The sequence below is a fragment of the Sorex araneus genome, chromosome 5, assembly GCF_027595985.1.
Source record: "Sorex araneus isolate mSorAra2 chromosome 5, mSorAra2.pri, whole genome shotgun sequence".
Classification (NCBI taxonomy): Eukaryota; Metazoa; Chordata; class Mammalia; order Eulipotyphla; family Soricidae; genus Sorex; species Sorex araneus.
In genome coordinates this window covers 114,784,003-114,810,594 of record NC_073306.1, presented here as the reverse complement: position 1 = coordinate 114,810,594, position 26,592 = coordinate 114,784,003, and positions in this window count along the sequence as shown.

The window sequence follows — 26,592 nt, the reverse complement described above, 5'->3', positions numbered from 1 at the left end:
TTTGAGTGGCCAGTCTTTATGGTATACAATTCATGTATACCATATGAGTCCTATGAGTCCTATGAGTCCTATGAGGTTTTTTCTGTAAGCTGCCTATGAGTCCACCCATGGCACTGACAGGGGCCATCTACTGGCATCAGGGTACCAAGGAAGAATGCCACCAAGTTGAGTTCTTGGGGGGATATTGTAGTTGTTTATCCAATATGCCTTTATAAAGCCTTCGGCAAGCCACTTCCGGGAAGGATACTACCCAACTATGTTGACCAGGCCAAGGGAAGGAATATAAGGGAAGGCACCAATGAAAACAATGAAAGGAAATATGATACCTGACTCCCACCACCTAGATATTCTGATTTTAATCTGAGGTTCTGATTCTACATGATTTCTGGGCATTTGCTGCTTGCAAGCCTTCCCCCGCAGTTCCATTATGCACCCCAAATTGAGAGCACTGGCTTGGAGACAACGTACATAAAGCAGATGACTCCCAGAGTTCCCCACTGCCTGCTCAGTATCTCCACCCACCAGACCCCTGGGCTAACACATGCAATGATGCACATGCTACTTCAAGGCATGTCTCCTCCTCCCCCCACTCTCAGCAGGCAGCAACTGTTTCTAGCATGTTACTCAGCTAAAACATTTGCAGTTCCCCAGGGTCTCTTGCTGCCTCTTAGGTCCCACTTGTAATCTTGTGATCTATCCTGGCAGCTTCACCTGTGACCCAACTCTGCTCTGCTGCCCTGCTAGTGCCTGGGTTGGGGGTACCAGCAGCTCGCCCCTGGCTGGTCCTCCACAGCAATCTGATCTTCTCCCCACTTCCAGTCTTCATGCTTTCATCCAGGCATCCTTCATGTGGCAGCCAGAAAGGTCTCTGAAAATCATGGAGAAGATCATGACATATTCCTCTTGAAAGTTTTGCAAAGTTTCCCCTGGCCCTGGGCATCAGATGGCAGCTCCTGCCCATGACGAGGAGATCCTGCCCCTTCTCACTCTGATTAACTCTCTGCCATCCCCCTCCCCATGCGCCAACTATACCCACTTCTCTCTCACATACATTGAGCCACTCCTTGCTTTTGCTGTTCCCACCAACCGCCTTTCTATTTTCCCAGATCTCTTGCTTGGCTAGCAACTTTCCACCCTTCAGATCACCGAACAGTCACTTCGCCAGAAAGAATTGCTCATTCTCCTCATGCACTACAACTTTCTGTGCACCGATGGGTCTATTGCTGGTTTGATTTGCAAACTCAGCTACGATTGTCTTTCTCACTGGACTCGGAGCATCCCAAGGTTAGGAACTAGATCTGTCTTGCTTACAGAAAAAACTTCAGTGCCAGGGAAGGGGAAGGAGACAGAATGGATGCTCAAAATAATCACGATGATTTTTAGGATAATAAGCAAATGAATGGATGAATGAAATGTATGTGAGGAAGGAGGAAAAGAGGAAGGCTAAAGGGAGACATGATGGAACTCAGAGTCTGTGAAATAGCCACCACACTTCAACTTAAGAGAAGGTTCAGACGTTGATTAATTAGATCTCAATTTCCAGCGGGGGTACTCAGAATTGCTTCTGCAAGATCAAACATTCAGAGGGCAAAACCAAAGTATGACAAAACCATTGAGTTACTGCAGGTTGTCAACCATGGCTTGTTTTCTATCTTAGACCCGCTGTGTGCACAAACGCTAGCCCTGCGGGTGTTCAGTACACCCGTTTGAACAGCGTTTCGCTGAGTGAATGTTTCCCACAGTCTGGTCGCCTCCCCACCCCAACAAATGGTGCAAGCAGTTCTGATAACTGCTCCCATGAGCTTCTTTCGACTGAAGGAACCCAGTGTGTAAGTAAGACTCACTAGCTCCACCTCTACTTGCCAGGCTCCTTAGCTGCCCTTGCGGCATCTGGCAGCCTAAGCTTCCCAAGTGACTCCCACAAACTGGCCTGTCCCGCTAGCTGGGGCCCTCCTCTTAGTTAGTTCAGGAGGGTGTCTGCCTGCCCTTGCTAGCACATAGTTAACCCCCAGGGGGCTTCCTCTAATTCAATCCCAAACTGCAATTATAGCTGTGCCAAAGCAGATGCACATGGTGCCACTTAAAAGAGACATATTTACAAGGTGTTGACAACTCCAGAACCAGCACCAGGTGCTACAAATCCCCAAACTGGAACCAAGAAAGTCCACTGGGCCTGGAGATACAGTTTCTCGGGATGTCTGTTGGTAGGTCTAAGAAACTGACAGGGATTATTTGACGAGACCAGGTGTGTTCAGGGTGGTATGGTCATAGCCTGGCAAGGGTTATTAAAAACCCACCCAAAACACCCCTACAGCAGGCTCCCTGTATGAATGGTTCCCTCTCCCTCTCCTCCTTCCCTCGCCATTCAGGTCATGGTTCCAGTATCACCTCTCAGACAGAGCTTCCCAAATCATGCACTGTAGCAATGTCGTCCCATTGTTCATCAATTTGCTCAAGCGGGTACCAGTAACGTCTCCATTGTGAGACTTGTTGTTATTGGTTTTGGCCTATTGAATACGCCATGGGTAGCTTGCCAGGCTCTGCCATTTGGGCAGAATACCCTTGGTAGCTGGCCGGGCTCTCCAAGAGGGATGGAGGAATCAAACCCGGGTCGGCTGTGTGCAAGGCAAACGCCCTACCCACTGTGCTATCACTCTCAAATCATACAGATATTTATTCTGCTTTATTTTTCATCATGGCATTTGTTATCCAATATATGTCTGTTTTGTTACCAAATCCAATATCATTTATATACATTTTAAATACAATTATATTTGGGGAAATCTCTTGGGGGGGTGGCTAGCTCCTGTCCTACCAAAGCCTGGTCAACTATTCCCACACCCCAAAGCTGCTGCTATACCTCCGGCTGGAGATATAGGACTGAGCTGCACACACTACCCTGTGAAATATTCTGGATCTTCTGAAGCAAATGCTGCATTCATGACCACACAACATCTCCAAACTTTACAACACTGACATCCCAGTAGTGGCACACCAGATTGGATGGAATATAACATAGAAGCCAACCAATTTTGACTAATCAAACATGAACACAGGAGGCTTAACTTGCAACAGCAGCTTAGTAAACCCTCAGACCAGGACTTAATGTCTCCATGGTGAGATACAACAAATTTCACAAATTTTCTTCTATGGAATTTTTTTTTCTTTTTGGGTCATACCTGAGAATGCACAGGGATTACTCCTGGTTCTGCACTCAGGAATCACTCTTGGCATTGCTCAGGGGACCATATGGGATGCTGGGAATTGAACCTGGGTGAGCCATGTGCAAGTCAAACGTCCTACCTGCTGTGCTATCACTCCAGCCCCATATAGAAATATTTTTTAATCATTCCATTAAACAGTTAGTGGTAACAAGCAATATAAAATAAATTATTGTGGGCCTGCTATGGTTGCAGGCTTGATGGATGGTTGGGAAAATGGAGACAATGACAGAGGGAAGGTGACAATGGTGGTTGGATTGGATTTGGAACATGAAAGCCTGTAACAAATCATCATGAGCAACTTTGTAAAACATGATGTTAAATCATCATCATCATCATCATCATCATCATCATTATCATCATCATCCCGTTGATCGTCAATTTTTTTGAGCAGTCTCAGTAACGTTTCCATTCGTCCTAGCCCTGAGATTTTAGCAGCCTCTCTTTACTCGTCCTTCCCAACGGTGCCATATTGGAGGCTCTTTAAAGGTCAGGGGAATGAGACCCATCATTGTTACTGGTTTTGGCATATGAATATGCCACAGGGAGTTTGCCAGGCTCTCTCAAGCGGACAGGCAACACTCGGTAGCTTGCCAGGTTCTCTGAGAGGGAGAACTAGGCTATAAGAAGTCTTGGTTTTATAGTTTCTGGATATTGGCCATTGATGGGATTACATGGTCCCGGGGGCTAACTATCTGGGGACAGTGTGTCCCCAGATGTTTAAATAAAGTGGGAAAAAATTAAGTAAAATCAAACACAGGTATACACATATTTTCATGAATTCCTGGGGTATAAGGCTGCGAAAGGAGACACAGAAAACACGCAAAGGGTGTTGGCATTGGGGAATGAAGTGTAGGGATAGAAATGTTGATTAAGAATAAAGAGAAGAGAAAGAATACAAAACAAATGAGAACATTCACACATTCTAGTGGCAGTCATAAGTTATGATTTGAGGAGCATGATAAATTTGAATTATCCTTCCTATCATTATTTCTCCATGAAGTTTTATGTTTGGGGATTATTTTATTTTGACTTGTGGACTCTAGTATTTCTTCTAATGCAAATCTTTCAGACATTGTTTTGCCTAAAAACATCTTTCTTTGATCTTATTTTGAAAGTATATTTTCCCATATATAAGCTACCCATGCGTATTGGATCTGCCAAAAACAGTAACAATAAGTCTCTCAATGAGAGATGTTACTGGTGCCCGCTCAAACAAATCGATGAGCAATGGGATGACAGTGACAATATTTAAGTTGGCAGAGAGTCTCTTGCCCGCACACCTGGCTGTCTTCCCCGGGGCCTCCTCGGAGGCGATGGGTTCCCCTCACGATATCTTATAGCCTACTTCTCCTTCTGGGAGAACCTGGCAAACTACTGGGAGTTTCCTGCCCACATGGGAGAGCCTCACAAGGTCCCCATGGTGTATTAATATGCCAAAACCAGTAACAAGCTGGGTCTCATTCCCCTGACTCCGAAAGAGCCTCCAGTATGGCATTGTTGGAAGAATGAGTAGAGAGAGGCTTCTAAAATCTCAGGGCTTGGACGAATAGAGACGTTACTGAGACCACTCGAGAAATTCAATGATCAACGGGATGATGATGATGATGATGATGATGATGATGATAATGATGATGATGATGATGATGATGATGATGATGAAGTTGGCAGTCATTTTTAACACTTATTAATTTTATCTCATTATCTTCTGTATTCCATCATTTCTGTAAAAATAATTCACATTCTGACATTCTGAAGTTTGTGTTTAAAATTCAGGAACCCTGAATTTTGTAGGATTCACTTGGATGTTTGTTTTTGAAATCTACATACTTCTGCACCATCTTGTTCCTTCCATTCAAATTCATCTCTGCAAAAAGTGGTCCTAAAAGAGTCCTACAGTCTGGATTCTGATTTTTGCAGGTAAAAGTCAGTATGTCCCTTTGTCTACCATATTTACTCTAAGGAAGTAGCTGGTTCAGAGGCTTGATAGTTTCAGATGTCGCCAAAATTCATCAAATGGTGTGTCACAGCTATCTTCTTTGATGCTCAATTCCCATCTTCCTTTGATGCTCAACTGCAATCATATCCGTTAATTCATTGAAGATTGGGGAAATAGGCATGTTTCAGTCTTATCTTTTCTTTATCATTTTTAAAACTATTTTTATTGAGGTACTAGGTTTACATTCTGCTAGTTTTACTCTTCATGCTCTCATCCTTTCCCACCAACCCATCACCAGAGTGTCCACTTCCTTCCAGTGTCCCAAGGTCCCTCCCCCACCCCACAGAAGCTAAATCCTGGATAGACAAATATCCTGTTCTGATGACTCTGACCATTTGTTGTTTCCTTACTGTGTTTCTTTATATCCCATATATGAGAGATTTTGTTGTTGTTGCTGTAGTGGATGTGGTAATACCTCTATACAAATTCCTCAAATTCCACAAAACTATAAATCTATAAGTTGATAAAATGTTTTTAATCAAAAACTAATTTTACAAGGGTATATATTAATTATAGGAATAATTCTATGCTAATATTTTTAAGTTTTACATAAAATGGATAAATCCTACAAATATACAAATTAGTAAGAGTGAAGAGAATTGAAAAATATTGTTTTAATTGAATCACAGTGAGATACAGTTACAAAGTTGCTTATGATTGAGTTTTAGTCATCTAATGTTCCAAACCCATCCTTTCACAGGTGCACATTTCCTGTGAAAAACCAGTATCCCCAGTTTCCCTCCCAAATTAAGAAATTTTTAAGGTAAAATTTGAATAGGCCTATAAAGGTATAACTGTGCTTTATCCTAAAAAGAGAATATTAACTTTATATTAGAAGATATTATAAATCTAAAGCTTAAGTATTAAGAACTAATACTTAAATATCTGCATTAGTAAGTAAATGATGATATTAATAATTTCTATGGATGTAGAAATTTCTATGGCTGGAGTGATAGCATAGCGGGTAGGGCTTTTGCCTTGCATGTGGTCAACCCAGGTTCGATTCCTCCGTCCCTCTCAGAGAGCCTGGCAAGCTACTGAGAGTATCCTGCCCGCAGACAGAGCCTGGCAAGCTCCCCATGGCGAATTTGATGTGCCAAAAACAGTAACAACAAGTCTCACAATGGAGACGTTACTGGTGCCCGTTTGAGCAAATCGATGAGCAACAGGACGACAGTGCTACAGTGCTATGGATGTGAAAGATTCACCTGAACAAACATAGAATTAAACATTTAACAGAAATGAAACATCAATTTGTTATTGAAAAGATATTTTTTAAAAACCTTAGTAAACTAGGAACTAACAGACCCTAGTTAATCTGCTTGAGGGCAGCTACAGAGCAAGCACCATGAGTGATCCCACACTCAATGACAAAGGGCTGAGAAGTTTGTGTTTAAAAAGCAAGTTTGTCTTTTTTTTCTTTTTGGGTCACACCTGGCAATGCATAGGGGTTTCCCCTGGCTCTGCACTCAGGAATTACCCCTGGCAGTGCTCAGGGGACCATATGGGATGCTGGGAATCGAACCGGGGTTGGCTGCGTGCAAGGCAAACACCCTACCCGCTGTGTTATTGCTCCAGCCCCAAGGCATAATTTTATTGAATCACCGTGAGAGAGTTAGAAGCTTTCATGTTTGGGTTACAATCTCACAATGACCAGCAAGATTTATTTCAAGGCCATGAATTCCTAAAGTTGCTGTCTGTCCATGAAGCTCTGTATTGTTCTTCCAAATCTGAATAATTGAACTAGATATTCTTTTTTTAATTTATTTATTTATTTTTAAATTTTTATTAGTGAATCACCGTGAGGTACAGTTACAAACTTATAAACTTTAATGTTTGCATTTGGTTTATATCCCTCCACCAGTGCCCATTCTCCTCCACCAATGTTCCCAGTATCCCTCCCACCACCCCCACCCCATCCCCTACCACCCCACCGTGCCTCTGCGGCAGGGCATTCCCTTTTGTTCTCTCTCCTGTTGGATGTTGTAGTTTGCAATAGAGGTATTGAGTGGCCATCATGTTCAGTTTATAGTCTAGTTTCGGCACGAAGCTTTCAACCCGAATGGGTCCTCCCAACATTCTCTAGATGTTCCCTTCTCTATCTCAGCTGCCTTTTTTCCCCAACATGTGAGGCCAGTTTCCAAGCTGTGGGGCAGACCTCCTGGTTCTTATCTCTACTACTCTTGGGTGTGAGTCTCCCATTCTGCTACTTTATATTCCACAGAGGAGTGTGATCTTTCTATGTCTGTTTCTTTCTTTCTGACTCATTTCACTCAACATGATACTTTCCATGTTGATCCACTTATATGCAAATTTCATGACTTCATCTTTTCTAACAGCTGCATAGTATTTCATTGTGTAGATGTACCAAAGTATTCTTGGTAAGGTGTTCATTTATTGGCTTTTTGGTTGTCTTTTTGTTTCCTGCTCAGGGATTTCTCCAGGCTCTCTGCTCAAGGATCACTCTTGGTGGGACTCAAAGGACCATATGTGGTACCAGGGATTGAACCCTGGTTAATTGGGTTGGTTGTGTGCAAGGCAAACAAACTGTCCCTGTACTATCTCTCTGACCCTCAATGAATTATTTCTGTTGGTTTGTTTTTCTTTTAACCATATACAACCATTCTGACTCAGAGGATCTCATCTGGTAGATCTGCTACGAATCTTATAGGATTTCCTTTGTCTGTTATTTCATTTTCTGATCTTGCTGCTTTCAACATTCTGTCTCTGACTTTGGCTTTTGTCATTATTCTGAGTGCAATGTGTCTTGGAGTTTTTCTATTTGGGTCTATTTTTGCTGGCACCCTTTGGGCCTCTTAGGTCTGGTGCTGAAACTCTTCGACTGTGGGGAACTCTTTGTTAATTTAACTAGCCGTTCTTCATTGAATTTACCGTTCTGCTCTTCAGGGATTCTGATGATTCTTTTTTTTAATTTTATTGAATCACCATGAGATAGTTAACAAGCTTTCATGTTTGGGTTACAATCACACAATGATCAAATACCCATCCCTCCACCAGTGCACATTCCCCACCACCAATATCCCAGGTATACCCCCCCTTTCCCACCCTCCGCCTGCCTCCATGGCAGACAATATGATGACCTCTCAGTGTCTGTGTTGCAAGCCATAATGCCCAAAAGTAGAGAGTATGAGGAATATTGTCTGCCATGTATTCTGATGATTCTTATATTGTTCCTCTTGTACTCATGCCATAGTTCTCTGGAGTGTTGTTCATTTCTTGTTTGTTGCTGCTATTTTGTTGTTCATTTGGTTGGTTTGAGGGTCACATTTCATGGTGCTCAGAGCTTACTAGTGACTTTGGAATCATTTCTAGAGGGATCTGGGACCATATGAGGTTTTACAGAGCGAACCCAGTATGTAAGGCAATTGCCCTACGCACTGTACTCTCTCTCCAGCCTAGCATTGTTCTTTTCTTTTCAAACCTTTTCTTCATCATCTGTTGTTTCCTGCACCTCATCTTGGAGTCCTTTATCTTTTCTCAGCTACTTCTATTTTGTTGCTCAGACTTTTATTGCATTTTTATATTGCCTGTCATAGTCTTCATTTATGACCATTTCTGATTCTAGTTTCTTCATTCCCACCCTCATGCTTTCTTGTTTTTTGTTGACCAGATGTTCCACCACTTCCTTGAGCTCATTAAACATCCTCAACATGGTATCAGTAAAGTCATTCTTTGAGAGTTCACAGAGCTGTTGGGTACTTTTAGAACCAAGGTAAATAAACCAAATTCCATCTTATTATTTTCACTCATTGAGATTGGTAGGCTTCTCTGCATTTTCCCTGTTGTATTTACAGTGTACCTGCTTGATGGATGGGTAGCACTGTCATCCCGTTGTTCATCGATTTGCTCAAGTGGGCACCAGTAACGTCTCCATTGTGAGACTTATTGTTACTGTTTTTGGCATATCGAATATGCCACGGGGAGCTTGCCAGGCTCTGCCATGCGGGCGGGATACTCTCGGTAGTTTGCCGGGCTCTCCAAGAGGGACGGAGAAATAGAACCCGGGTCAGCCCCATGCAAGGTAAACGCCCTACCAGCTGTGCTATCAGGGTCTGAGATGTGGCTGTTAGACCTGCCAGGATCTAGCTGGAGGGTGGGGTGGTAGGGGTAATCCACTTTCAATTCCAAAGCGTCTGAAGATGTCAGCCAGTATCCATCTCACCTGGATGGGCTGAGTAGCAAGCAGAGGGTCTGAGATGGGAGATAAGTCTGCTCTCCTTTTCACAGACTTAACTTTTAAAGAAATGTTTCTCTCATTGACCACGATTACATAGTGCTACAATTCATACTGGAAAAGGAAGACACTTTGATTTATTTCTCTTTATTTAATAGCTTGTAGGGTTATAAATCTATTAAAGCCATCCCCAAAAGTTACCAATTAGACTGCTATGTTATCATTTAAGCATAGCTTTTTGTTACAGTTTATTATTTTAAACCCATTGCATTTCAATTCTAATTGATACCAAAATTGTCTCATCTTTGGTCAGTAGGAACCTTATCAAATTGGCTGCTAAGTCTTTTTGACGTAACTCTATTTGTCTTTGTAGCTAATAAATCTAATTTCTATGGGGTATGTCAATATATTTCAGATTTTCCTTGCCCTTATTTCCTGCATCTGACACAGAATCAGCCATTTAATTAAGGGCCCCTGGTTACATTTATTATAAAATGCTATTTTATGAGCTAGAGAAAGGCAGAGAGAGGGGGCTGGAGTGATAGCACAGCGGGTAGGGTGTTTGCCTTGCACGTGGCCGACCCGGGTTCGATTCCCAGCATCCCATATGGTCCCCCTAGCACCGCCAGGGGTAATTCCTGAGTGCAGAGCCAGGAGTAACCCCTGAGCATCGCCAGATGTGACCCAAAAAGCAAAAAAAAAAAAAAAAGACAGAGAGAGAAAGAGAGATAAGGGAGGTACCTGTCATAGAGGCAGGCTGGGACTGCGGGTGGCTTGAAGGGGTGGGAGGGAAACTGGGGACACTGGTGCTGGAAAATTACATTGGTGGAGGGATGGGTGTTGGAACATTGTATGACTGAAATGCAATCACGAACAATTTTGTATGCTCTATCTCAGAGTAAGTCAATTTTTAAGAAGAAAATGCTATTTTAATATGACAGTCTGAAAGCTGGGGATATAATAAACATGCCAGGAAAAGATATAATAAACATGTAACTTAGAGATAGGTTAAATTTCTAGGCCATTTCAATAGTTAGAACTGCATTTTACATATGTAAATTAACCATGAGTACAAGTAACTAGTACTTCTCTTTCTATTTTATAATTCAGGTTGTTTCTCTTGTTTCTTTTAAATATGCCTATCTGAGGGGGAGAGCGAGTGAGCAAGCGAGAGAGAGAGAGAGAGAGAGAGAGAGAGAGAGAGAGAGCAAAGAGAGAGAGAGAGCAAGAGAGAGAGGTGGTGGGAGTGGGAGTGATACTACTGGGGACATTGTGGGTGGGAAATGTACACTGTTGAAAGGATATATGTTGGAACATTGTATTACTGAAACCCAATCACAAACAACTTAGCAACTGTGTCTCTCATGTGATTCAATTAAAAAATTAGTTAATAAGTATATCTATATTTTTTCTTATGCACTGAGGATTTGAGTTCTTAACTATTATAGGGCAAAACAGCAATGTCAGATATTCACATTTGCTAATAGCACAATTAGTCATATGTTTAATATACCTTCTCCCTACAATAATCTAGAAAATGTTAATATCACCACCATTAGTTATAGTACTGAGAATAACTTAAATCTTTGCATTTTTCCTACTCTCTCCTCCACCTTTAAGTTTATGCCACATAGAGAATAAGTTTTAAAAACTGTACTCTTTTTCAACCAACTCCTAGTCTTTGTTTTACAATCTACATTAATCTTAGCTTTAAGTCTATATTAATGCTTATTGCTAATCTTATTATTTGCCTCTTTCCATTCATGTGTTCTTTTTATTTGAAGCTCGTTTTTGATGGTCTATTCAAGAAGAGCTCATGGAAAATACTTCCTAATTTTGTATGTGTTGCAGTAAAATGTGACCTTTGTATTTTAAATTAATTTTGACATACATAAATTTCTTAATTATCATCTTTCAGCATCTTCCATATGTTATTCTATTTTTTACCAACAAGTGTGACTTTCCAACATCTCATAAGAATCTAATGTTCTTCTTTAACATAAAGACTCTGCCTAGACAGCGATTTTTTCTTTCTTCCTTTTTTTTTAAATTCCCCTTATTTAAAAGGACATCAATCAAACTGGGCTTGGGGCCTAGATACTCCAACATGACCTCATTCTCATTTACCCTGACTATAGCTGCCATGACCTTATTTCCAAATAAGGTCATATTCTAAAATACTAAGTGTTAGAACTTCAGCATATGAGCTTGTGGGGTATCTAACTCAGTTTATAACACTGGGTTTCATTAGTTTTTATTTGGTAAATAATCCCTGGTCTCCAATGTCCTTGAAGTTCCAGCAGACATTCAAACCAAGACTGTATAAGTCAAAGCAATTTCAGAAGAAACATGTTCCCGTAGAAAGTGTTGCAAACCATTTAACTTTCTTAGTCCAGATTTTAGGGACCCTGATCAGCCTGTGGCTAAACCAGATGCCATGAAAGCTCCAGACAAAACATGTAAGGAAGGAAAAGCCAGCAGACATGAGCAATTTTCTTTTTCAACCAAGTCTGAGCTCACACTGAAAATTAATCTCACTTCACTTACTTTTCTTAGTTACAGAGAATGGCCCGTGAAGTCAAACCCCCAAAAGGATGGTTGGTCAAGGTAGTTCCACGAAGGTCACACAGAGAGGGGAACAGAACTGAGTCTTCTTGAATATAAATCATAGTCAAAAGTCACTCTTTCATACAAATTACCCTGCAAGAATGAATTCTAGGAGAAAGCTTTGGCAATAGCCTCCTAAACAGACCAAGATCATGGTGATATTTGTCTCAAATAATACCAATTCCTCCAAATTCAGAACACAGAGCTGAGTTATCCAGCTGTGCCCTCTTCTACAAGGGTACATAGTACTTAGAAACTATCTTACCATGGCATGGTTTGGGCCTGTCCCACCAATATCTGCACTTTGATTGACTCCAAATTTTTCTCCAAATTCCCTTATGTCTATACTCAAATATCACGAGACATATTTATTGATGTACTTTGAATAATAAACAATGTAACCAGAAGAGCAAAGGCAGCGCCTATCTCAGGTTAAACATTTATTAAAAAGTACTCTAAAATGAAATGTCACAAAATATTTCTAGATACTCTGACATACCTAAAAATGTGAACCCGAAGCATGATTTTTCTTTGGTAACAAACATGTTTAGCAGGTGTTGAAGATGTAAAGTACCTGTGACTTTCTTGGACCTTTTCAGGACTGATGAAGAATCGGAAATGCAATAACATTCCCCCCTGTGTAACAGTTCTTTTCAAGGGTCGCTGAGTCCTGCCTGTTCTATCTTATTGACTCTTGTGGTGAAACAGACACATGAAAAGAACCCAAGGAGGGGCTGGAGCGATAGCACAGCGGGTAGGGCATTTGCCTTGCACGCGGTCGACCCGGGTTCAAATCCCAGCATCCCATATGGTCCCCCGAGCACCGCCAGGAGTAATTGCTGAGAGCAGAGCCAGGAGTAACCCTATGCACTATGCATCGCCGAGTGTGACCCAAAAAGCAAAAAAACAAAAAAAGAAGAAGAAAATAAAAGAAAAGAACCCAAGGAGGAGCCACTGTTACCATGAAGTCATGCTGCCTGTGTAGGTAACAAAGCCTCAATGCTTGAAAGAGCCTTTTTTACTATAGCTCATGCATCTGTGGGTCACCTGGAAACCTCTTGATCTTGGCTGGATTTGGTCACATCACAGTGGGCTGCTTGGGGCTTTTCTGAAGGCTGGGATTGACCTAGGCAAGTTAAATGGGAGGCACTTCTGCCCCCAGGTTTTTCATGTTTCTGCTGTAGAAGCTCAAAGATACCCTTCTCACAATGATGGAAAAATTAGAAAACCATCGATGGAAACCTCAGAGGCTTTGTAAGCCCCGGACTCCTGTCTTTTCTGTCTCATCGTGTTGGCCAAACCAAGTCACATAAGAGCACGGAGACAAGGAGAGATGAAGAAGTAAGAACAACACTATGATGCCTCACAAATGATGCAATCTTGTCACCTGTGAAATAATGACCTTGAACTCGGGCAGAGCTTTTAAGCCCTTTCATCTTAAAGGAGTCTTTATTTTATTCCACGGTTCCAAATCCTGAAAGATTTTTTAAATCTCTTGAGTAAATTACATTTGTTACAGTATAATTTTTTTTAGATTTTTTTCAAAGAGTGTCATCTTCTGGAACCTCAATTCTGATACTACCGAATTAAAATATTCCTTAAATACAGTCATGTGTGACTAATTATAGGGATTGTGAGTTCTTCACTGAGCAAATGTCATAGAGTATACTTTATTCTCAGAATTGTATTTCTCTGTTTAGTAGCATAACAATTCAGAGCATCTTTGAAGAAGAGCTGAATCATCTATGATTTTCTATAGTTTCTGTAGTAAATTGTCAGTGTTCAATTAGGCTAACACTAGCCTCCAGGAATTTGGAAATTACTATCATATATATGGCTCACTGTTGACAAAAATGTTATGTGCTATTTCACTGTATGTAGCATTTCCCATTTTTCAAGATTATACAAATCTATTAAGCGACTTTAAGATTTGATTGATGTTTTTTAAAATTGCAACTTTTCAGTATTTTTATTATATACTTCTAGGACTCAATGATTTATGACCATAAAACTACACTTCCAAAGAATCTGTGTTTATAGTTCTACAAATCTCTATACTCATTTCCAATATTTGAAGATGTCGGGAATTGAACCCAGGCCAGCCATGTGCCAGGCAAATGTTTTACCTGCTGTAAGGAATTTATCTCTATGTATATCTAATATATTATATTATTTATATATTATATATCAATATTATATGTTAATAATTATATAATATATGCTACCGTCTCTCTGGGCTCTTTAATAATTTTTAACTATGTTCTTCCACTTCCTTTATATCTCCATCACCTCTGGTAAAACATGTAGGACTAGAATCTCCCTCCCATCCTGGGATGACGTGATCCCCCCCAGGATTTGCATATAACCAGTAAGGAAGAAGAATATTAAACTGACTGATATTTCATACTTAATCTCTTCTCACCCCCAACCCCACCTGTGCCCCATCGTTCAGGTATTCCTGCTTTCTCATATCACAGGCCCAGCACACACCATCTCAGCCTCAGGGCCTTTGAACTTCCTATTCCCTCACCCAAATGGACACTTTCCCCTTCATTTCTCATGGGCCTTATGCCCCAATATCCCCAGGCTCTGTATAAAGATGATCTCATTTGTGTGCATTCTCTGACCACCCTGTATTAACTAATTCTCTTTCCCTATCACTAGGTATCCTTCTTCCCTGGTTGGTTGGTTTCTATATTTTTCAGAGCACTTAATTCCACTAAAGATATTATATCGCATACTTGTTTGTTTTTCAATTTCTCTTCCACTAAAGTGAAAATTAAACTCCATAATGGCAAAATTTTTTATCTGACTTGTCATGGTTATATTCCTACCATCCCCTAAGGAAGATGTCTATAACATACAACCCCTTGATAAACTTTTATCAAATGAGTTATACTCTGTTACTTGTAGGAACATAAGCTATTTAAAGGGATTTAGTTTGTGTAAGGAAAAAATAAATAAAAATATTTTTTGGAATTTGTACCTGACTATGCTTGGTGCTAAGATAGGTGGATTTGTGTAAGGTCTTTCTATATAAAAGATTCTATGACCTGCCCCACATTTGATTCTGTTTCTATAATACTGAGACTCTCTTGTGTGTGTCTAAAGGATTCTTGAAATCCTGGCCTGGTGACTCTGAATTACAGCTCACCCTGAAATATAAAGCCAGATCTTAATGACTCCAAGATGTACAGGATAAGCCATGGGCACCCAGCTTGATTCCACACAACAGTTCCAGCTTGGAGGGATAATTGAAAAGATTATCACCAGGAAATTGTTTACAGGAGAAGAAAGTTCCAGACGCAGCCATCACCACCCCCAAATCCCCACCTGGTTTTTATTTCACGTAAATAGTTTTCTGAGCAGGGAAAAGTGTGAGACCCTGCGTGGTTAGGTGGGTTTATACAGCTCCTGGTATTTATAAGAGTGGGGCAAGCACTCCCACAGAAGTCAAGGATGTCCTGGCATCAAAGAAGAGGAACAAATGGGTCGTAAGATCTTGGAGTCCGAAAGGTGATAGGATGGTTCTGGTCCAAGGTCAGCATGCTCACATGCCCATAGGGACCAGACAGGTGACCTCAGGAAGCACTGATGGCCCAATGGAGGCCAAAGCAAACAGGACATCTATATCCCTTCTCCAGAGGGCTACTCTGATCGCTTTTTGCCAAATCATGATGTCAGTGTGTCTAGATTTTCTCACTTTTCATTAAAGCCAGAAGTCCAAATTTGTATGTAAAATCCTCTAATTTTAAATGTTGGCAACAGAAGCAAAAATTTTAAAAGCACTATTTTCAAGTTAATATTTCCACATAAAAAAAGCTCTCCAAATGTAATGACGTAAAGCAACCATTTCATTATGTCCATTTTTATGGTGTCAGACCTTGAGACAGGGCGCAGTGGGGATGGACAGCTTGATTCTGCTCTACTTTGCCTGCAGTCTCAGTTGGGAAAACTCAAATGGCTGGGGATAGACTCGTCTGGAAGCTTCTCTGCTCCTGTGTCTAGCATCTGGGCTGGGTCAGCTAAGATCATCCATCTGTGCTTGGCTTCCCCAAGTGACTTGGGCTTATCGCAGAGTGCACTGGGTTTCAGCACAGTGCCTGCAAGTGGGCACTGAAATGAAGATCACAGTCAGAGAGCCATGCATGGCTTTTCATGAGCTAGGCTCTAGCCCTTTGATGTCCCTTCCATCATCCTCTGCTGTTCCAAACAGCTAAGACACACCCAGATTCAAAGAAAGACCATTGAGGGGACTGGAAAAATAGCACAGCGGGTAGGGCGTTTGCCTTGCATGCAGCCAGCCCAGGTTCAATTCCCAGCATCCCATATGGTCCCCTGAGCACTGCCAGGGGTAATTCCTGAGTGCAGAGCCAGGAATAACTCCTGTGCATCACCAGGCGTGACCCAAAAAGCAAAATAATAATAATAATAATAAATAAATAAATTTTAAAAAAAGAAAGAAAGACCGTTCAAGCTCCCCCTCCTCTTAATGATTGGTATCACAAAAAAAATTGCAGTGTTCATAAAGCACCTTATGTGGTTGTGCCACATGGAAGCCACTGGAATGGCCAGACATTGCTGGCAGTGTCTCCACAGGGCAAGACTTGGGCAAAGACCCAAGTGTGTGAACAGTGAAGTGGAGATTAGCAGGGTTGCTTCAGGAGCACAGATAATGGCATGGAACCAAAAGCAGAAGGAAAGGAAGTGGAGGGAAGGAGAGGAGTGGGCTTCCCTGGGAACACACATCAGTGGGGCCTGTGGTTCGGACCCCAACCACACACCACCACAGTGCCAACTCACCACCACCCTCTTTGTTGTCCGAAGACTTGGAGCCATCCCAAACCACAGCCTGGCTCCAAAACATACCACAGCATCACTGAGGCAGCTTCTTTCTTGGGGAACCAGTGCCTCACAAACCCCATTTCTAGGAGATTCCTCTTTAGGAAGAACAGATTCCCCGTTCAAGGACTTAAAAGATTTCTACTTAAGTTCTTGAACGGAAAAGGCTAATCGTATCTTTTGGCCAGACAACCTGACATCATGGCCTCTGCTGCACTCACGTGCTCTCAAAAGGGAAATACTTTCCCTCCAAATCAGCCTTTCATAGGCAATTCCCAGGAATTCCGCAGACACATGAAAGAGAGCTGGTGAACTCTACCAAATTTGTGTGCGGGTAAGCGCAATCTTATAAATGTGGTCATTCTTCCCCTAATTGGATTTATAAATATAATGCAATTTTAGTAAAAAAAAATCACATCAGAGATTTTCTCTGAGATTGACAAGCTGAAGTTATAATTCAAGTTTAAGAATAAAGGACAAGAAACAACAAGCCTAAATAGAGGAGGATTTAGCCTACATCAAGATCCACTCTAACCATCAGCTCATGAAATACCAGACACAGATTTATTGATATACCCCACTCTAAGTATTTTGGTCTCACTCGAGACTTAACCGCCTTCCATGAAACATCCACTTCTTAATTCTTAAGGTTTTGCTTCTGATCCCTCCTCGGAGAAGCTTTCCTTGACCTCTCCACCACTCCACAGTGAAATCTCTCTCTCCCTTTCTCTCTCTCTCTCTCTCTCTCTCTCTCTCTCTCTCTCTCTCTCTCTCTCTCTCTCTCTCTCTCTCTCTCTCTCTCTCTCTCTTACTGTCTCCCTCCCTCCGCCTCACCCCCATCTACACTCTCCATATAGTGGAACGAAACATTTTCCTAGGATGCAAATCCTCAGACTTACTGAATCAAAAGCTAGGGTTTTAGCAACTCTCCTAGATAAGATACTGACACACTCCTGCTTAACTGACCACAGGGGTCCTTTTCCCCAAGCAGCAATTAGCTCAGAAAGAGATGTTGGATGGAATTTTAGACAGAGATGCGAGGAGAATCTGTACGGATAGGGTTTCTGGAAATTTTCCTCAATTTTTTTTAATTTTAATTTTTTTAAACTATGATGTACAATATTGCTAATGGCAGGTTTTCATGCATAAAAATATCCCAGCACCACACCATCACGACCACATCAGCTTCCCTCCACCTTGTCCCAGTGTCCTGGCTCCTGTCTAATCCCCCCATTCCCCTACAGTGATATGATATTCCTCACATGTGGTATATCACTTTTTTTTCATTCTTACGAAGGAACATAGGGTGGACCGCAGTACCCATTGTGATACCCTTGGTTTCAAGCCATAGAAAAAATAGCCAATGGAAGCTTAAATAAACGGGGGTTTTATTTTTCTCAGTTTCAAAACAAAAAACCAACCCTAGAGATAGGTTGTATCTAAGACTGATTGCCTACTCAGCATTATCACGTCCTCTTCCAGGAGGAAGGGAGAGTGGTACAAGATCAGCCTTCCTTCTTATGCAGGAGTTGGAGATTTCCCAGAAAGCCTGGGGAAGTTCAGCACCTCTGATTGTCCAGATTTGATCACATGAGCACTCTGGCTGCAAAGGAGTCCGGGAAAGTGTTTGTGTGGTTTTCCCCACTTTTACAATAACCTCAGACAAAGATTGGTGATGATGTGGGGTGAGCGAGTCCACAGTGTCTTGCTTGCTGAGTTCAGAGTTTGGATACTCACAGTCAAAACAAAAACAAAAAGAAAACCTTTCTGATGGGACGTGTATCTAGCTTGTTCTTCAATAGACCGGGAGAGTTCACAAAATAAAGCAAAATTCAGGCCCACATCCAGCACAAAACTAAACAAGACTGTGTTACAGTGGGTACAGATTTCTTCTACATATCTTTTGATTTCTCGTATCTTACTTTCTTTCACTTTCTGCAAAATTACTTCTTCTAAAATATCATAAATCTAGAACTTCAGAATTTACCAGAAGATGCAAAGAGGGATGTGCAGTTCCAGTCCTGAAGTTGAAGAGAGTCAGGACCAACTTCCACGCTGTGTAAGTTGGTCCTGGGGCTTTTTCTCTCTGAACCTCAGTTTCTTCATCTATAAAATGAACTCATGAAGTTCCCTCTCTCCGCACAGCAGAGCTATGAGGATAAAGTGAGAACAACCACACTTTCTAGTTCTAGTATTAGTACTCGTACTCAGTGAGCTGATACCCAGTGAGCCTATTGTGGAATATGAGGTGACTATTCAACTTCCTTTATCAGCCACTCAAACTTGGGCGGGAGGAGAGAGGTCAACAACTGTCCCCACTCCCAGGATGGAGGTGGCCAGCCTTCTGAGCTGCCCTCCACACTTCCTGACATTTGTGGTTTAATCAAGCCCCATTAATCCCTCCCAGTTTCAAAGCCCAGCACAGGAACCACAACCTCCCACAGCCTCTGACGGGAATCGTGTGGCTAAAGCCAAGAGGAACTCTTTGAAAGGTAATTAGTGTTCTTTGAATCCATGGCCCTTTGATTTCGTTTCCTGGCTTTAAACGGTCACAGGAGAATTTTGCAGAAAGGGGCAAAAACAAAAAGAAAGCAGCAAGATCCCCCCTTACACTGGGCCTTCTGCTGCCTCTCATGCTGAGCGGAGCCAGCCTGAGAGAAGATGCTTGCAGATGAATGAGCTGCTGGAACATACAAGGGGCCACTCATGCCTGTCCATTCATTCTGACTCACTGTGTGCTAGGTTGTACCTTTCTCTTTGACTGTTCATGCATCCCACCGTTCATTCATTTTTAATGGCTCTTGTGTCAGACACTGAGAAAGTCCCTAAAGCTATAATCTTGTTGCTTTGTGGGAGAGAGAAATGATATATAGATAAATAAAATTTTAAGACTTCAGCCAAGGGATTGGGGTGATAGCTTGGGAGTTAGGGGAGCCAGCCTTGCATGCACCTTAACCCCTTAACATCTCCTCAACTGGGGGTTCCGAGCTCTTCATCTCTATGCCATATTGTCTTAAAGCCTGTAGGGGCTTGGTTACAGGGACTCTTTGATGGGGAGCTAAGTACGTTGGCCTCCGTAAGTCAGGCAGTAACGTTTACAGATTGTGGTGGTTGTCGTTTAAAGTACATTATTTTTACTTTATTTTAGTTATGCTTTTCTCGCAGCCAATCTGGATTCAGTCTTCAACATCCTATGTAGTCCCCCCCAAACCCTGCCAGGAGTGATTCCTGAGCCCTGAGCCAGAAGTAACCCCTGAACACAGCCGGGGTAGCCCCAAAACCAAGAAAAAATGTTTAAAATAAAATACATTACCTTAAATATGTATTACACAGGGGTATTCTTCTCTCCCTGTAAGAATGGAGTCACACTAATTTTTTTTTACATAAGGCACTTTTAATTTATGTTTATACTCTTTTAATGTAGATGGTGCTGCAGAGAAGTATTCCTCTCCAGTAGGAAAAAAAGACCAAGGAGAATTATGTGATCACTAAAAGCCAGTTTTCCTGACAGTAGGCAATGAGAAATGGTGGGTGCTGGGGTAAACTGGAAAGAATCATGCCCCATGCAAAGGAGACAGTGCTATATGAGGAAATTTGAGATAATTCCGCTATTTTGTGACATCTCCCAACTGAGAAAGATCCAAAGCAGGGTGAAGATCTATGAATATACGCCTATGAATTGGATTGTCAGGGAAGATCAAGGATGAACCCAGAGCTACCACCTGGATTTTATTCTCTTGTATCATCCTTTCCAGGTGGAATCGGGACTGCTGCGGTGAAGGAGCAGACTGAAATGGAGGCTGAAATGTTTGTGAGATCAGGAGGGAAACAGAGGAAGAAGGATGTTCAAGACAGGGTCAGGGGGAGGGGGTGGGGACAGCTAGAAGACGGAGGAACAAAGGAGAAGAGGAGAAATTGGAGGAAAAGCAAAGGGCAGGGCAAAAAGATAGCACAGGGGCTGAGGCACTTGCCTTGGAAACATCCGGCCTTGGTTTGATCCCCAGCACTGCACATGTCCCCCAAGTGGCACCACAAGTGATCCCTGCACACAGAGAGCCGTGAGTAAGCTCTGAGCACGGCATCACCACGGGGGGTGGGGGGAGGGCCTGCCCTCCCTTTAAAGAAAAGTTTTTTAAAATCGAGGGTAAGAGAAGATCGTGTAGTCCAGGAGGGGCAGGACTACGGGTTGAGTGTTCCCAGAACCTGGCGTGTCTCTGGATGCAACTGTGTGGAGTCCACTCCAGCTAAGCAGGTTGCCAGAGCTCTTATATGCCAGCCCTGCGAAAGCAGCAGCAATCTTATTTTACAGAATTCACGGTAATCCACTCTCAGGTCACATGCCCACGTGCCTGAGCCAATCACTGTGGCCAGGGGGGAAAGAAAAAACAAAGTCGGATTGACCTGAGTTCATTGCCCCACTCGGAGCCTCTTGGGCTGAAGAAAGGTGGACAGTGGGCTCTCTGAAAGAAAATCTGTGTGTGTGTGTGTGTGTGTGTGTGTGTGTGTGTGTATTTTCTTTTGTTTTCAAAAAGCCTTTAGATGCTAGGCTGGATAAAGTCATAAATTATAAATGCCTCTTTTCAACTTTCCAGATCTTCTTACAAATTTCCAAATCCAGAATTTTTCCAAATTCTTCCCATTTGAAATTGGCAAGAGGGGAAGGAATGTCTGCGCCTGTGGCCACATAGCTTACCCACCATGCAAAGGACTGAATGTGTGTGTCTCTCCCCCCATTCATCTGTAGAAACCTGAACCCCAAACGTGATGATATTATGCCTTTGGAAGGCGATTGGGTTTGACTGAGGCCTGAGAGGTGGGTCCTTTGATGAGATGCACCGTTGCAAGAGAAGGAGGAGGCCAGCACCCTCTCTCTGCCTCGTGAGGACACAGCGAGAAGGAGGGAGCCCTGTGCAGATCAGGAAGGAGCCCTCAGCAGACATAAAACCTGCCAGCACCACCACCAGCTTGGACTTCCCGAGTTCCAGAGCCATGAGAAAGAAATGTTCAGGGGCCAGAATGATAGTGCAGTGGGTAAGGCGTTTGCCTTGCATGTGGCCAACCTAGGTTTGATCCCAGCACTCCGTATGGTCACAGAGCTAAGAGTAACCCCTGAGCATCACCAGGTGTGGCCCCCAACCAAACAACCAAATAAAGAAATGATCATTATTTAAGACCCCCACTTCCTTCTTCCACAACTCCCTGCCCAAACACACACACACACACACACACACACACACACACACACACACACACTCACCTATGTATAGTGTTCTTTGCAGCTACCTTCGGGAAGTCAAAGGGGAAAACCAGGCATGGTTCTAATCCTTGCTCTCAGACAACTTTCTCCTGTGTGGACAAGGTCACCGCAAGGAGCAACAGAACCCAGAGGCCACCAGGGAAGAACCTGGGGTGCCAGGTTGTGGAAGTCTTTGAGGGGTGGACAAATTTTGCCGGAGAGCAGGAAACAAAACTAGTTTCCTTCCCTCTCAGGGCATCTTCTTTCTCTGTTTCTGTCTCTGTGTTTCTGTCGCTGTATCTCTCTGTCTCTGTCTCTCTCTTTCTCTCTCTCTCTTCTCTCTTTCTCTCTCTTTCTCCCTCTCCCTTTATGCACCTTACTGGCTGATGACTGATGGGGGAATAAGACAGTTAGACAGACAAACATTTTCCATCAAGTGTGACCAGGGCACTGTAGGAGACTCATCACAGAGAGAAGTAAGGCCTTTGCCCACATGGCCATGATGTTTGGGCTGAATTTTGAAAGACGGACATCAGTGAGCACAAGAGAGACACAAAGCCTTCCCAGGGATGGGAACATCATGGACACAGTATAAAAGCACAAAAAGACAATGTATTTGTAGAATAGGAAATAGATCCCTTGGCTGGACATTCGGGGAGAAAGTAGGCAATGAGGCAGCCAATGCCAGTGGGTCTACGATGCAGTTCAATGCTCTGGGCTGCCCAGAACCCTGACGGTCTCCTAGCTCTCAGGGGAGGACTAGGGGAGGGGAAGGTGGTCCTGTCACCACTTACAAACAGACAAGTTGCTATCCTATTGGGGAGGGCTGGCGGTGGCACAGGTGTGTAAATCAGGACTCTTGGTTGTCAGAGGACAGAAGTCATCCAACTCCAACCACCTTGACCCAGAGCACAGGAAGGAAAGGGTCCGGGGTGACTTCAGCTCTCAATTCAAGTTGCCTGAAGCACTGTAGGGAGATTACCATCTAACTTGGTGTTTTCTTTGTCAAAGACAGTTGATTGTTTTAAGCTGATGCCTAGAACATACATATTTTTCTATCTAGAAATTCCACTTGTAAGGAATGTACCCTAAGAAAAGCCCTCCAAGGAAGCCACCAAGCCTTGCCTGCCCCATTCCATAGAAAGTAAAGCTGTCAGCAGTTAAGGATCACTCATCTCTAATTTTTGAAAGGGAGGATTTACTGGTTCATGAGATGCCAGAGACTAGGATCCACTGGATTAGATGACTGGTCTTCAAATAAGATTCTTGTTATTCGGTGCTACTGCTAGGGCAAGATTATGGGGAGAAAGAGTAGAGGCACTAGTCCCCAATCTTCATTCAACACCATCACTTTTACCTGAATATCATGTTGATCTTCTGCTTAAATTCTGCTTGCCCTGTGTATAAATGTGTACTTATTATCTATATGTAAATAGATGAAAGGATACACACATATATAAATCTAGAAAGAGTACATAGAAGACGTTTCAAGCTGGAATCCCTTGGAGCAGAAGCTAGTATTAAAAATCTCTTTGACTAAATCATGCAGTAATCACGAATTGGCCCTTGCCGACTTATTTTCTGATCATTTTATTTGCCAGCTCTTTTGTTGGAATAAGCAATATAATGTAAATTTGTCATGTGCCAAAGGGGGCAAGTTGGGGTTGGGAGGGAAACTGGGGATATTGGTGGAGGGAAGGTCACACTGGTGGTGTTGGAACACTAAATGCTTGAAACAACTGTATAATGAACAATTTTGTAAATCACGGTGTTTTTAATAAAAATCAATTAAAAATAAATAAAATCACTTTGACCTTGAATGTCTTGGGACTAGCTGTGTACTCTTCATTACTCCATAGATTCAGACTCCTGATATATATCAATGTGTAACTTGCACATGAATATTCAGCGTCACACACTCTACTTGTACATTTATATGAACTTTGACCCCACGTAGTTCATTCATCGACACGCATTGCAATGCCATCCATGGCCCATGCGTGTTGTCGGCCTTGCTTCCAAGCACTGGGTTTGTGACTCCTGGTCACACACCCCCCCCCCCCCCGCCCCCAGACATCAGCAATAGCTCTCATCGGGTCATGGGTCTTTTTCAGCTTTTTCTTTTTTCCTAGCCTGGTCTGTCTAACTTTGCAAAAATAAACAGACATGACTTTTGTAATAAGGTGGAAAGACGCCCTTTTAATTAAAAACTAATAATACTGTGGCCTGTGACCCAAGGGCTATTTGGGCCACGCTCCATGGGCCCCCCTACTGGGCCTGGCTCTTTGGGGCTACTCCCGTCTCCCCAATCTACCTCAGATATGTTGCCAAGTGAGCGATTGGGGTCTCAGCCTTGGCCGGTAAGGGGGGCGGGGGCGGTCTGCAGAGGCGTGAGTGGAAGATGCGGGTTGGCCGGACTCTGAAGAACGTCTCCTTTCTTGGAAAAGTGTGGAAACCCTGCCGGGGTCTGAAGCCCTTTCAAACTCTGAACTCAAGCGTGGGGACACAGTTCCTGCAAATGCCAACTACTTCAAGCTGGCGGGGGCTGGGGATGGATAGATGGATGGCTCCGAGCTAAGGGGGCATCCGCACAGCACAGCCCCACGCTCAACTACCGCGAGCCGCTAGCACCAGCATCTGGTTTGAATCTTTTCTCATTATGACCTAAAAGAAATAAAAGCTACAGCCCAAACCACCTCCTTAGCACTCGGTACTGCTTCCTCACTGCCTCCTCTCCCTTTCTCCCCTCCCCCACCGCCTCTCTTGCCCTAGCCACACTGCCAACAGGTGTCAGTCTCTGGGCTTGCACCCCTCTGTTTTCTGCTCCCCCAGGCCTCGTGGACATGTGCCCCCGCCCACAACACCTCTGAGAGTCCCCTTAAGGACAGACAGGACAGCAGACCCAGGACAGTGGGCAGGAAGAGCTGGGTGGCCAGCGAGACCACTGTCACTCTCTTTCATTCCAGGGCTTCTTGCTGGTTGGTGGCTCAATCAGGTTTGCCTAACGCATAAATCCCCTGATGGCTGGTTACTGCGCCCTCTACAGGCGGGGGAGGAGCAGGATGTTTTACCTCCAACGTGGACACTGGCTCTGGTAACAAGGATGCACTCAGAATCAGGGCGGTAGCAATCGCCTCCTTGTGCCAAAGCTCAGAGTATAATTACACAAACATAGATGCACTAGGCTCTGACCCACCTAGGTGAACGGTACAGCGGTCATTTCCGTTCCTCTCCATGCGTGCCGCCCATGCCGCTCACCTTTGTACTATCACTTCGGCCCCACTTCCCCTGGCTATTTCTCATCCTGATCTTTCTTCTAGGAGATGGAATATCCGTAATAATTCACCTAGGATTTTTTTTCTCATACATTTGGTTTATGGTCCATATCCATCTTCCTGACTTCAGTTAATGGCATCCTAGGGATTGAGGGGAAAAATGCTTTTCTCTAAATAACACGTGCTTTCAAGAATATTTCTTTTAAGAGACTCCAAATTCCTATTTCAAGAGTTCAACTAAACATCAACTCTTTCACTTGGGCTTCTTAATCCACCAGGAAGGCGCATGAGTGTCTCTGGCAGCTTGGGAGAAATCTTAGATAAAGCGATAAGCACATTGATGTATCCCAAAATGTAAGCATTGGTACATGTGTGTGAAATATTTACTTGGTGCTCGACACACATAGGTTTGATGCTCCTGACTAGTCATCATTATGATTTATTTTTCACAAAGTCATTATTACACTCTCTTAAATAAAAGTTAAGCCATTTTATTCTGCTATAATTTATATACCAGAGTTGCTGGTGTTCACTGCATGACAATGGGCATTTGACTTTGAACCAGTTTGGGGTTGTTTCAGATAACAATTCTAGGAATCCTTTATATATATATTTTTTTTTCTCTGCACATGTGAACTAATTTCTCTTAGGTAAAAGCCTAGGAGTGGAAGGGCCTGCCATGGGATGCACATGTTTTTCTATACACTGTTAGAGTTTTCAAATGTCTGTTCCAGTTTAAGCCAAAGTGCACAAATGTTTCAGTTTCGACAAATGCTCCATATCCTGGTCTACAATTGGTATTGGCAGACTTTTGCATTTTCAGCAATCTGGTGCGTGTGTAGAGATAGGCTGAAATGTTAGTTTCTTTGACAACTAACAAGATTGTTGGGGGGCTTTAATGGCCGTTTGGAAAATTGCTTTTTTGAGAAGCTTATCTGTCAGTGAGAGTTCTACTACAAATTTGTTATTCTTTAAAATGTTTTATTAAAGTTGGATTAGATGGTTAATTAGTGCTAAATTATATGACATTATACTTTGTTACTGCATCCACCCTACCAGAGTGCCCACCACCTCCCACCATTGTCCTCTGGTCATGTTTAATTCAGTCGTTACTCTCTCCATTCTCCCAGGGGTGCGCCTCAGTATTACAATCCAAAGTCAAGGGTTTGTCTTTGTTTGATATTGTCTTTTCCCTTTTTGTTTTCTCATTATATTCT